This window comes from Syngnathoides biaculeatus, chromosome 8 (genome assembly GCF_019802595.1).
Source record: "Syngnathoides biaculeatus isolate LvHL_M chromosome 8, ASM1980259v1, whole genome shotgun sequence".
In the NCBI taxonomy this organism is placed as follows: domain Eukaryota; kingdom Metazoa; phylum Chordata; class Actinopteri; order Syngnathiformes; family Syngnathidae; genus Syngnathoides; species Syngnathoides biaculeatus.
The window spans coordinates 27244248-27256899 of NC_084647.1; the positions used below are offsets into that span (position 1 = coordinate 27244248).

General features: G+C 42.2%; 1 protein-coding gene across 6 annotated transcripts in view; it reads left to right on the plus strand.

Moving 5' to 3' along the window:
• Positions 1 to 12652, plus strand: part of grik4 (glutamate receptor, ionotropic, kainate 4) — a 255732-nt gene that overhangs the window by 147499 nt on the left and 95581 nt on the right. The window lies entirely within an intron of this gene.

The window sequence follows — 12652 nt, forward strand, 5'->3', positions numbered from 1 at the left end:
TTGCACTTGTGTCCTCCACGATTTTGCCTTGCCTTCCCCAGCTTCAAAATTCTAACCGTGACACACTGACAAAATTTTCTCAAACCGACATCTGTTCTTGATATTCCATGCTGTGGAATTCCTGTTACTACCTTTTTAAGTAATTTCACAACACAGCTCCTATTGGTGAGCTATGGACTAGGGAGTGACATGCTAACAAAAAGTGTAAAAGCTAAACTTTCAAATGCCGATGGAATCATGTCAGTCAAATGATACGTGAAATTAAATAGAAAAAAGCAATAATGTCATGTCTACTCTTTTGAAATCCAGCTCTGACCCAATTGGAATAGATTTAATACTACAGTTACCTCTTACTAGCTAGTTTTTGGAACTTTTATGGAATTGTAGTGTCCGGAATTTTACCAGGGGAATTATAGAAGTGTTCAACGTATAGCTATGAACCAAAGAGTGGTGATTTTAATTGAGTTGCAAAGCCCCCAAGTAAAACAAAAACAAATCATAATTTGTGCATTCGGACAAATCAAAGAACACCATACTTGTTACTTTAGTCTGACAAGAGTTACAATGCTGCAACTTGAGTACTTTAAGGCCGCTGCCATTTTTACTCAACGGCCATTGCTTTTGCATATGTACACATTGTAGCTTCAAAGAGATCTCCATGAAGTTGATGAAAAAAAAAAAAAACTCTCCATTGACGCAACATAGTATTTGCATTGCTCTGATGAGCAACACAGATAACATGGAAAGGAAGCCAAAAACCTGCCATTGCTGGAGAGGGCAATTGCAGGATGCTGAACTGGAGAAAATTCATCCAACACAGCTGCATGATGGATGAAGAGAACCGCTATGTATCCAGCAGGCTAGTGAGAATTTGTGGCACAGATGAGCACAACACAGACCCGGGATTCCACTTATGGCCAAAGTACAGCAAGGGATTCTAGCTAATGTAAGCCATTTTAAAGTAAAAAGAAAAACTTTTGTGTACAGAGACAGAGCAGCTGAGTCAGTAAAAATGTGCCATCGTACTTTCTTACCAATTCAGTCACAAAGTTTAGGGCGGGAGTCCAAGCACTCATTCAAAATGATTAAGAAATTGTTTTTTTTTTTTTTCCTACAGGTTGTGTCATAAGTCTCCATACATAGAAAAAAATAGCAGTTTCTTGACATAAAGTCTTTTTTATTGATAGCATGTTTTATTGATTCTATAATATGGTGACGGTACATCTTTGACCACATCTTGCACGATCCAAAACACTACCCTTTTTTTTTTTTTAAAAATTTGACAGTAAGTTTTGGCACAGTGTTGTCTGTGTGACACTCATCCCATGTTTTCTGTTAAATGCGCTTGCAACCTTCCGACTGCCCGCTGAACTGGGCATCAGGATGCTTTCAATTCTTTGCTCTTTATTCAAATGCATTCTTTGGGTTATCTGAAAAATATAAATACATGTTAGAACCTTATATGTATGGAAGGTATTGTCTCCTATGCATGGAGACTTATGGGACACCCTGTATATATTTTTCAGGCTCTATCACTTAGCCTTAACAATAACTCACCTATACCTTACCATTAATCCTAAAAAGTCCCGCATTTGTCTATGAATTTGAATAGTGTTAACCCTATTTCGACCAATGAACAAACAACACTGTTTTAACACCACCCCTTATTTAAGTATCTTGTAAAGGCCAATAAAGGCCTCTTAATGCCAAGAATGTGTTGAAGTTAAAGATATAAATGTTTCTCTGCCACTAGTTGGGGAAACCTTGTACATTTATTGTCTCTACCATAAAATGATACGATTTGACCATCTGGTTGTATTGTTTGTGGAACACATGTTGACAATAGTGTACCACCACTGTGTAAGTGCATCAGTGCTTATGATCCTTTGTATGATCCAATTTCGCTTCATTTGTCAAGTCATCTTCCACCACAGGAATTAATTTATTGACCATTCAAACAGCATTGTGTGAAATGTATATAACACCATTTAATTAAATTGTTAAAATTGTTTCGGTTTAGTAGTCCATTCACACATTTACCCTGGCAGCATGTCTGTGTTTTTACACATGGGCCCATAAGCACTACTTAACACTAATTATGCTGTTCGAAATTAAGCGCCACTAAAATGTTCAAACCTCTGTATTCCTCTGTTAATTACCAGAACATCCATGTGGTGATAGTTCACTTCCTCTTTAGCATTGTTAATATTTTATTAAAGCTACACAATTGCCCACACCATTTACTCTATTATTCAGTCTGATGGGACTCTTATTCTGTTATATTAAAAAGCCAGAAACTAAAAGTTCAATGTACAAATAGTAGACTGGTCAGAATGTTAGCCTCACCGTTCTCAAATCCCGGCCCCACCTGTGTGGAGTTTGGATGTTCTCCATATGCCTATGTGGCTTTTCTGCGGACACCCCAAAAAAAGCATTAATTTGAGACTCTAAATTGACCTTTGGTGTGATTGTGAGTGTGAAATCTGCCCCACGGTTGGCTGACAACCAGTTCAGGGTGTACCCCGCCTCCTGCCCAAATATAGCTGGGATTGGCCCTACTCCTCCTCCATTACTCCTGTGGCCCCTGTGAGGATAAGCGGCTCGGATAATGGATGGATGTACAAATGAGCAGTTAGTTCCCTATTGGGATGACTAATACATTGAGGTTTCCTCCTATATTCTCCTTTTGAATTGATGAAACTTATCAGACTTCAGTAACTCTCGAATTATTTCAGAAAAGTTTTTCAGTTTTTTTACTTCTGATTGAACAGTCTGTTACTTTTTTATGCTGGTTCTGAAAGACTTTGCCAACAGCCTGCTGACCTGAAGAAAATGCAGCAGTACCGATGAATGCAAACAAATAGTTAAGGAGGCAGAAGTGTATTTCTGGGGGGAAAAGAAGACTTTGCCGTGATTCTGTCATGATGAATTCATCAATATCTTGGATTAGGGTCAGCAGTGTTGGTGTTGCTCGTTTGACACGGTTATGTCTCTCAAGCTAAGTTTATAATTACTACACTGCTTTGGTGGTTGTACAAGCAGGTGGTGTACAAAAGCATTTGTGCACAAACTACTGGCCTGAAATATAATTTTTTTGTATTAATGTATCGTGAGAGGCACGGTGGAGCTGCTGGAAAGTGTTGCCCTCACAGTGCTGAGGACTCGTGTTCAATCCCAGCCTTCCCTGTGTGGAGTTTGCATGCTCTCCCAGTGCATGCGTGGGTTTTCTCCGGGCACTCCGGTTTCCTCGCACATCCCAAAAACATGCAACATTAATTGGACACTCTAAATTGCACCTTGGTGTGACTGTGAGTGCAGCTGTTTGTCTCAATGTGCCCTGCGGTTGGCTGGCAACCAGTTCAGGGTGTACCCAGCCTCCTGGTCATTGACAGCTGGGATAGGCTCCAGCGCTCCCGTGACCCTTGTGACGATAAGCGGCTAAGAAAATGAATGCATGAATAATGTATCATGGTGAGTTGAGATCTGGATTTAATTGTCCCATGACCATCGGCACCGTGACCAACTGGTTAGCGCATGTGCCTCACAGTTCTGAGGATTGGGTTTCAACCCAGCTTCGGGTGTTAATTGAAGACTTTAAATTTCCCTTAGAAGTGATAAGGGATAAAGTGGATGGACGGATCGATGTTACATGATCATGCTTGTAACTCAAATCACTTGTATCTTAAATGATCTTGTCCCATTGAAATGCCTTTAGCTTCTGCCTCCCTAAAATACCAAATAAAAGTTTTTTAGCAGGTTTTTATGAGGTAAATAGGATTCTACGATACTGTAGTTCAGTGATTTCCAACCTTTATAGGGCCAAGGCACATATTTTACAATTGAAAAATCCCACGACACACCAACAAAAGTAAATGTCACCAAAGACGGAAAAATTAATTCCTGTCTGTACTTCCTGCCATCTAATAGAAGAGGATTTTTTATTCTGTCTGTCATTGTGCCACACTGCCATAAATAGATGAGTCAAGATACATTATTTCTTGCAAATAAATGTTTTTTTTTGTTTTTTTTTTTTTTGTTTTTTACTTCCCATGGTACACCTGACGAGCGCTCACGGCACAATAATGTACCCCGGCACACTCTTTGGGAATCACTGTTGTAGATCATATAAAAAAAAAAAAACACATTTTGTTAAAACAATGAAATATATTGTAAAGAACTAAATAGTTTGTGCAGCATGATTTATGCTTCAATTCAGTTCATTGTTCTGCTCTTTCTGGTGTGCCTGCCATGGCCATTGGGGGGCAGCACAATATAGTTGACAGACCAAATGAAGGAGAGTCTTTTGAATTAGGGTTCTGCCAAACTGTCGCTTGTTGTGAGGTGAGTTGAGTTTGCTGCCGTCGTCCAGCACTCGTATCTTAAGTTTCCGCTTCCAAATCAGAACAAATAAAGTAGCCGAACAATGACTCGTATCCCGAAAAACTTGTAAATCGTGTCAGTGACATCGTTTGTATATCCATTATGGACTTGTCATTTTGACTTTGTTGTCATGTTTACTCTTTGAAGTCAAAAAGACATTTTGTGCATCCAAGATTGATGTTGAAGATCAATGTGAAAATCACAGCTTTGGTGAGATGAGCCCAAATCACAGTTCTATCAGTCAACATCAGACAATGAGACAGAATACAACGTGGACAACGTCAATATGACCATGACGAGAGCGCTGCAGTGAATCCAGGAAGAATCCTCCCAGAAGTGCATCAAGGCGTGTCTGAGAATGCTCAGAAGACGCATTAGACTCCATGGGGATTGCAGAACTTCAAAAGGGGAGTAGTTTAGATTTTCAATGTATCTTTTGGGACACCAGTCCTGGAACATGGAACCATTTTCTCCAACTACTTCATCCAATTATGACAATAGCTCAAAGCTTGTGGATTTGTGGTGATTAATAGGGTTTGGACATTTTCAGAGTATTGTAACTCTGCAGGCTGGGCCATGAATAGCTTCCTGGAAGGGACTGTTTCAGATTCCTAACATATGTCAGTGTCTGAAATATTTATGCAATTTTAGACTCAAACCATCTAAATATTAATCTGGGCAGAAGGTCTGTACCTCACAAATAGGCTGTTACTGTTCCAGGTCAAAGCCTAAGCTATGAATAATGGTGAATAATAGAATAAAACCTGCCATTTGTTTCTAGCACCCTCCAGGAGTCCAGCCAGATTTGTTTTGATGTATGCGGCTATTATGAGCTAAGAAACCAAGCTAATGTATTAATGACAGCACGCTGCGGCAAGATAAATGCTATGATAAGGTTTCTGTGATCTCGCAGTGCATGAACAGTGCTCCATTGTTGTCCGGTTGCAGGATTTTCGTTCCTTCATCTGAACAACTCTACATGACATTTGCTAAGGCTACCTTGAGCTACCTCTTTCCCTCCCACACTGCGCTCCATGAGAAGATCATAATTAAAAGCCGCCAGGAGGCTTGAAAGCCTAGATTTACATGGCAATTGTTGCAATAATTTACTGTCCACCGCACAGATTAACTGCATATTAGAAAATATATTTCATTACACAGTGAAGCCTGTACTGTGGTCATAAAGTTTTAGCTCACCTGACCTAACACCTCTTTTCATCAAATGGCAGAAATGTCATTAATTTGTACTTTATCTTCTGAGCAATCAATATCCAATTTAAAAAAAAAAAAAAAAGATGACTGAACATTGCTTGCTTGGTTTGCACAGCAGTATTACAAGATAAGAAATATTGCCCTTTTCTTTTGAAATTGTCAGTGGTTATCGGCACTTAAGACGCTCTTTATCAGAGGGTGCAGAATGTGCACGAAATGTCATGAACATTGCTAAATTGGATCAGATGACTACATCTAGTGTGAAAGGTGTCCTTTATCGTGATCGACTGTTAAAAATTATCAGTCAAGTATGGCTAGGTAGTTCTTGTGAAGTTTAGTCCCTTTTTAAAACCGGCAACTTTCCAACATTGCTTCAGGAAAAAGATATAAAATGAATGGGAAACTACATGTTTTAGTCTTTACAAATAGAGATTTGTAAAAATCTACTTGATTGGTTATGGGGAAAATGAGCAGTCACTTTGTGGTTTAATTGTAATTTTTTGGGGGATTAGCTAATATTAGTGCACTCAAGATGTAAATCATTGTTTCATTAAGATGGCAAAATTAGGGAACGTGTGGTTTTTCCACATCATCTTTGTTTCCATAATTTGTTTTAAAACGAACGGTCTCCATGTAATTTAAAAACAAATAATAATAAATGGAAAGACAGTTCGGCGGCATGGTGGTGCAGCTGGAAAGCGTTGACCTCACAGTTCTGAGGTCCCGGGTTCAATCCCAGACCTACCTGTGTGGAGTTTGCATGCTCTCCCCGTGCCTGCATGGGTTTTCTCTGGGCGCTCCGGTTTCCGCCCACATCCTGAAAACATCATCCATCACCGCTTATCCTCACGAGGCTTGCAGGGAGTACTGGAGCCTATCCCAGCTGTCAACGGGCAGGAGGTGGGGTACACCCTGAATTGGTTGCCAGCCAATCGCAGGGCACAGTGAGACAAACAGCCGCACTCACAATCACACCTATGGGCAATTTAGAGTGTCCAATTAATGTTGGATGTTTTTGGGATGTGGGAGGAAACCGGAGTGCATGGTGAGAACATGCAAACTCCACACAGGCGGGTCCGGGATAGAACCCGGGACCTCAGAACTGTGAGGCCAATGCTTTTCCAGCTGATCCACCGTGCCGCCCATCCCAAAAACATGCTACATTAATTGGACACTCTAAATTGCCCATAAGTGTGATTGTGAGTGAGGGTGTTGTCTGTCTCCATGAGCCCGGCGATTGGCTGGCAACCAGTTCAGGGTGTACTCTGCCCTGTCCAATGACAGCTGGGATGAGCTCCAGCACTCCCCTTGTGAGGATAAGCGGCTAAGGAAACCGATGGGTAGAAGGATTGATGAATGGAAAGACAGTTGTACTTCAGGCTTTACGAACCTCCTAATTATTAAAGATACATGACACATTAAGTTCTGTGAGCATAGCAAAATGTACGAGGTATACATTGTCAGTCCTGCCTGCAAATGTAAACACTGTTAAAACAACTTAGCTATCTTTTATGTTAAATTCTGTCAGTTGATGATATTGCTCCTCTTTGCAGCCAAGTAGTACTCTCCATTCGGTATCAATTTCTTCAAATAATGAACAATAAAATCCACATAGTCAACAGAATCCTCAAGGATTAGTTTAAATGCCCATTACTCACAACTACAATGCATGTGGCTAGTGCCCGTAGAGTCATTTATCATTTGGCAGCGATGAATAGAGATGACTATGAAGAGGCAAGACAATCCCTTATTAGTCCCTCAGTGGCGACAACACAGCAGCAGGATCAACGGAAAGTTCAGTACCTTCCTCAATGATATTTGAGCAAGTCCGTGGGGGAACTTGGAGTCCAAACAGCAATCTTCCAATTCCTGCACATCATCCCCTTAGACATGTGGCTTATAGACAAATTAATGGACGCTAGTTTACTTCCAAGAGAGTTCTTTCACATTCAATTTTTGGGAGGCTATTGTCAACTTCCCCCTCATGGGGTCTCATTATTCAGCTGTTAAACCAACAGTTTCTCACGTTCGGGAATTAGTATTTGATGATTATTAATGGATTGAGCACATGCAGGAAAGGTCCATTGTGGGTGCCACGTATATTATCCATCCATTTCTGAGCCGCTTATCCTCACAGGGGTCGTGGGAGTGACAGAGAACATCCCAGCGATTATCAAACCAGAGGGTGTACCCCCCCCCCCCCGGAACTGGTTGCCAGCCAATCACAGGGCACATAGATACAATGAATCAAACTCACAATCACACTTACAGGCAATTCAGAGATCCCAATTAATGTTGCATGTTTTTTGGGATGTGGGTGGAAACCGGAGTGCCCGGAGAAATCCCACCCAGGCACGGGGAGAACATGCAAACTCCACACTGGCAGGGCCGGGACTTGAACCCTGGTCCTCAGAACTACGAGGCAGACTGTCAAACCGGTCTCCAACCACTCCACCCCACTTATATCATGATAATCAAAATAGTATTCAGGGGATTACAGACTATATAGTACTTTTTCTTGCTCGGGATGTGAAAAACATAATATGGACTGCTGCATTAATGCATAATGCATTATACACCTCAGTACAACTACTGGAAACTTAAAGGAAACATTTATTTTTATTTTTTTAAATAGTGTATCCTTGTTATTGAGTAAGAATGGACCATGGCCAAGAAGGGCATGACCTGCCCAGAGCTTTGGGCAGTCTCATCTCTGACAACTGTCAACAGTCACAGTTGTTTCACATGAGGCACTGTGAATAGACCAAGTATTTAAGGGGCCACTGTCATGAAATGCATTATTTTTAATATGTTATTAATGAAAAAACAGCAGCCGACATGGACCCATGCATTTTTTTTTCCACCACAAAACATGATTTTGACGAATACAGCTTTATGTAACTCCCGCCATGGAAATCCTCTCCAGGTATTTGTTTTCGAGAAGAAGAAGAAAGTGACGTACATGGCAGGACCGCCCCTCAAGTGGACTCGTTTGTTTCTATTCGAGGGAAGGTAGCTCGTTGTTCCATCGTGTTGCATTGCTGGATATTGCTTGAACACTCGAGAGGATGGATTTACCCTTCATAAGTTTGCAAGAGACCCGGTTCGTCGTAAAAAATTGATTGGATGAGTGCAAAGGATGAAAGCTTCATGGGTTCCAAATAACAGGTAGGTGTGTACACGGCTACTAAAAAAAAATGATAGTTTGGGGTAGACCACGTAATCGGTCTCTCATAACATAACAAAAGATCTGTGTACGTATGACTGGCGTGCTAAATGTGCCGATGTGCGCGTTGGATGGCGTCGGACTCAGCCGCGTGCAACGACAACGCCATAAAGCAGTCCAGCTCGGCCACGAAAATGAGCCACCCTGGCCGAGGCGGCGCATACGCCAGTCACAGCTTCGGTGAAGGCCGCGTGTCGGGCTCACGGACGGCGACGGCTCTGAACAACACGGCCAACAATGGCGCACTCAGCTGGGTGCGACAACAATGCTGAAGAGCACCCCGGCTTGGCGGTGTTGTTCATTGCAGCCGGATTGTCGGACGGATTGGCTCGTCGCGGCCCCGGGCCGCGATGTCTCATTTCCACCACACAAGTGGAGCGGACAGGGAGGCGGTTTGGCCGTGATCGCATATCATCTGAATATTGCTCGAAACAATAGGATAATATTGCTCCGGTAACTTCACTCGAGATGTTCTCTGCTTCGAAAAGAGCTTTTATGTCAGAAGGGGCATGTTCGTCTCTCACTGTCGGGGCAACAGCGTGTTTTAAATGGCGAATGTCCGGGGTGACGTCACGGACAGGGATGCAGCCAATATGACGACCACTTGGATGTCTTCGAATGACACTTCCCCAACTTTGCGCATGGATGACGCGCTCTCTGCTCATATTTATTTTTTCGTATAGACATTGAAGTGAATAATGTTATATGCATTTTCTTTACAATATCTATTTTAGAATGTTTATAGGGATGACACTTGACCTTTAAGTTGGAATTTTGTCACTGGCATTTGCTAGTTCGTTGCCTTGAGTTAGTGAGTTGCATTCACTGCCAGCAGGGATCTCCACCACCAAGAGTAAGTGTAGTGTGAGCTATCCTCATCACAGTGATTCTGTGCCACCATAGTTTAGTCCCATCTTAATTCATGTTTCCAAGTTTGCCTCCTACTCATCAAACCTCGCTTCGTGTTTTTGGATTTTGCTTATAGCCGAGCGTTGTTGTGCCTCTCCCTTCTCGGCGTGCTTACACCGTGTATGACCTCAGCATTAAATAAAACTATGCCTATCATCATGCCCTCGTCTCGGAGTCCTGCATTTGGGTCCAGCCCCGCACCATTGGTTCATGACAGTTATTTACTTTGTACACTATTTACATCCTCCCAGCATGCTTTGCAGCACTTCCAACATGTTGGGATGATGTAAAGAGTGTTTAAAGCGCATGTTTTGTGTTACTTCTTCAGTCGTTCTTTTATTTGTTTTATTTGCTTTTTATGCTATTTTGTTTCCTGTGTTGCGATAATTTTAACTTTGATGTGTCACTGTGAGTGTGAACATCTTGTAATGACCTCGCTGCACTGTTAGTAAGTGGGGCAATATAAGCTTCATCTGCTTAAAAATATAAAATGCAATTTTTCCTCCCTGGTTCATGACCGCCATCATTTTGTAGTTTACGTACACGCTAAAACATGTGCTAGCAGTTTTTTGAGCCCGCCCTCATACCTCCCCATACACTGCGAGACAAATGGTCCAGCTTTTATTATCATGATGACCATGTGTGATTCATGAGCTTTGCGACTACAGACGGTTCACCTTATCATCTCTCTGACAAATGTTTGTGTAGCAGTGGTGTGCAGTACGCCAATGAGTCTGTATCCTGAATTGATTGGTGCTAGAAACTTGTGGGGGTGTGGTTAGAAAGCAAATTTGCCTCATTATGGTATGGTATAGTGGGTAAAGTGCAGAACAATTTACTCACTGACACATTTTCTGAAGTAGAATTCCAGAGACCAAACATTAGTGGATCTCGAAAATCTACAAACCCCTGTTAAAAAAACAGAGTTTGATATTATAAAAAGATGAGACTAACATAATCCATTTCAGAACATTTCCCACTACTGTGGCCTTTAACCTGTACGGTACAACACAGTTAATAAAACATCTTTGTAGCTAGCGATAATAGCAAACTCTCCTTATACCTATCCATCCATTTTCCATACCACTTATCCTCACGAGGATCGTGGAAGTGCTGGAACCTATCCCAGCTAACTGCAGGCAAGGTAAACTCTGAACTCTACACCAGTTCATCGCAGGGCACATATAGTAAAAATACCATTTGCACTCACATCTACGAGCAAATTAGAGTCTTCATTTAAGCTACCATGCGTGTTTTTGGGATGCAAGAGGAAACCGGAGAAAACCCACACAGGCATGCAGAGAACATCCAAAGGTCAGGTGCTAACCAGTCATGCCACTCTCCCTAACATGTGCAGGACAACATGTTATGGTCCAAAAAAGTTTGATATTTTTCACCATAATTCCAAAGGATATTGGCACTTACACGACACTGTTCACCACGAAAGAGCATCATGCGTGCTATATCATAATACGATGTCTCTACAGAGGAGTAGAAGGGTAGGACTAAACTTGTGAGTTTTTCCTACAAATGTAACTTTTCAACTGAACATATTGAAAATGTTTTCTTTGACATAATGGTGTGCAGACTTTTCTCAGTTAATTCCTGCTTTTTGTTCTTTAGACTTCAGAGGTTTTGGCTCCTTGAGTCAACTTTTCTCTGCCCCTCTGTACTCATCATTTTGCCACTCTGCCTTTTTCATCTCATCAGTGATCACAGTTGGTTTTGACCCTCCAAAGACTGCCTTTACGCTCTCACTGCTGAGAACCAATTGTCCTTCGCTGAGCAATCCCCAGTTCAAGTTTGCCCCATTTAGTATGCAAGAGGGAGTACTCGTTCAAGTGGTTGGAAGTAGTCTGAATTTCTGTCACTGCTAAAAGGATGCGAACAAATATAACCCGCCGGTGTTCTCGTTTCAGACTTAGCCAGAATATATTTTGGTGCCCTCGTAATTGCATATGTCGCTCAATTTTAAAGATTCTTGTGTGCGTCTGTGGACATGGATCTACTATGCCTACAAGCAGCCATGAGGGGCAAGCATAATGACTGGCTTGTTTGCAAAGTATGGCTCTAATGATCCATTAAAGCACACTTACCCTGTAACTGGATGACCAGCCCCAAAAGGCTCAGTAGGGCTAAAAGTAAAAGAAAATGACAAAATCATTGTATTTTAAGTGCAATATTAAAAAAAATATGCCGTTACCACTCTGATTTTTTATTTCCCAATTATTTTAATTATTTCGTCATCTGAGTCTCCAAATGTAACATGGAGTGATACGTTAGAGTCTTGAATTTAATCTCATCTGTTATGCACAAGTCCCGCAACACTGAAGCACATCCTGGTTGGTTGCTAGACCAGCCTTACTCAAGGCCATTACACCCTGCAGTAAGTGCTGAAATGTCTTGCTGGTGTTCTGGAGACCCAGCGGATGAGGGTGAACGCCTTCCCTCCATTGTCAGCCAACTGGCAACCAAGGCTGTTTGTTCGGGAGGGGGAGAGTCAAACCGGCCACACCGACTGAACGAGACTGGAAACTGCTGTCAGACCTGGACAAGAACCTCTGTTTTCCAGTTGAGATTGCAACCACAAACCTACGACCAAATCTAGTGCTTTGGTCTGCCTCTCTCAAGCTCGTCTACATCATGGAGCTCGCAGTGCCCTGGGAGGGGGCAGTCGAGAAGGCGTATGAGCGGAAGCGGCTGAGGTATGCAGGTCTTGCGGCCGAAGTGCAACGGCAAGGCTGCAGAGCAGAGCGGTGGAAGTTGGCTGCAGAGGGTTTATAGCCTCCTCAACATCCAGGCTACTCAGAGAGATGGGAGTCCAAGGGAAGGCCCATCAGCAGGCAATCATAGATCTCACCAAGGCGGTGGAAAAGGCCAGCCAGGGGCTGTGAATAAAGAGGAAAGACCCCAATTGGGCCTTCA